The sequence below is a fragment of the Hesperophylax consimilis genome, chromosome 27 (genome assembly GCF_061612785.1).
Source record: "Hesperophylax consimilis isolate HC1 chromosome 27, BYU_Hcon_1.0, whole genome shotgun sequence".
NCBI lineage: Eukaryota > Metazoa > Arthropoda > Insecta > Trichoptera > Limnephilidae > Hesperophylax > Hesperophylax consimilis.
Genome location: NC_142862.1, coordinates 11,335,623 through 11,337,321, shown reverse-complemented (window position 1 = coordinate 11,337,321; position 1,699 = coordinate 11,335,623). Strand labels below are relative to the sequence as shown.

Here is a 1,699-nt window from a genome sequence, read left to right as displayed (position 1 = left end):
AAATCGTACCCAAAAAAAAGATAAAACACACTTTTAGTAACTAATAATGCAAAAAAACACCCTCAAAAAATTTTGACTAATAGCGCAAAACTTACATACAAGCTACTCATTCTTCTTTGGAGCGCCAAGGGTAGTAATATCAAAAAACTAACCAACTTACCGTAACGCAACAAACGTTGCCAAGTAATATAAAAAATTGTAAATCCCCAAATAGATTCAGATATATGCTGAAGGCTCATAAGTAGAAATCTTTATAGTAATCATTACTATCAATCAATACATGTTATTTATTAGCATGTAGATTTAGTGTTATTTTAGACTGTGTGCCAATAATAATAATCTGAATATCTAATAAGTAGCAACAACATTATGTATACAATATGTATATCGTCCGGTCAGTGGCTGAGTCGACATCGCGTTTGGGTCCCACTCAGGCGTAGTATGTTCAATTCCTCGGCTGGGTAAGTCCTCCATCACAACACAAGTAATATTTTTCGTTTACTGTGGTGGTAGTAGGAGATTTTCAAATATTGACAAGTTATTCGTAACCCAGGAATATTTGTCTTTCTTTAAAAAAAATAAATATATATATATATAAACAGTTTTCAACTAGCAATAATCGCACGTCGGATAATCCTCATTGGTTACGATATCGCCACTGCTCAATGTTAATATATTATTATATTTATAATTAGTAATAATATTATGTATATATATTTACAGTGTAATTGAATGTACATTCTGTTGATAAAATGCTTGATTGTGGTTTAACGGGAAGAAACTAGAAAAGATCAATAACAAAAAAAATAAATTATTATTGAAGACAAAATTAGCGATTCTTTAAACGAAAATCTGAAACAGAAAAATCAGAAAAAGATATGGTCACATCGAACTCGAAAGAACTCGGGGTTCGAGTTCTAGATGTGACTCTTCTTCTGATTTTTCTGTTTCAGATTTTCGTTTAAAGAATCGCTAATATTGTTCTCAATAATTAATAAATTACAAATTGATGTTTTACTCACTAAGTTATTCCAAAAATATATTAAGTTAGTTCAAAACCGCATAAGTATTACATATATCTTGCATAATAATGTAGTTAGAAGTTAAATAACTAAATAGAGTAATACGCGGGACTGAAACTAGTAGAGACCGAAGCGTAGAATTGGAGTCAAGATCTTAAGTACTTTAAGGAAAAAAGTTTTTTGTTCGTCCTTTAAAATATTTATCAAACACTTAAACAGTATTGAAAGTTTTGGTTACGCGGATTTGCAGTATCACCAACGATATGACAAAACGTCTATTGACTTTATTTTACATGAGATGTGATATGATATGCGCCCATCTCATGGCAATATTCTGTATTGTATCTCCAACAAACTAGTAATGAGATAAATGAAATAAAATTTTTTATTGAAAATTTTTTTATTTATCGCAAAATATTATAGAACAATTTAAAATTTGGTGAAAGGTTAGATTGACCCTTAATTTAAAATACTGCAAAAAGTACAAAAATACTGGTCAGTGGCATAGCGTCTGAATCCCAACCAGGTCGGCGATTCAATTCCTCAGCTGGCTAAGTCCTCTTTTTCTGCTAACTGTGGTGGTAGTAAGAGATTTTAAAATGTTGTCAAGTTATTTTTAACCCGGTCTTTCTTTAAAAACAAAAAAACCTACAACATGTATTTTGTTGAGTCACATG

At 30.6% G+C, this 1,699-nt stretch overlaps 1 pseudogene; it reads right to left on the bottom strand.

The window, feature by feature from the left end:
• Positions 1-537: 537 nt before the first annotated feature.
• Positions 538-670, bottom strand: LOC149410573 (U4 spliceosomal RNA; annotated as a pseudogene).
• Positions 671-1,699: the final 1,029 nt, after the last annotated feature.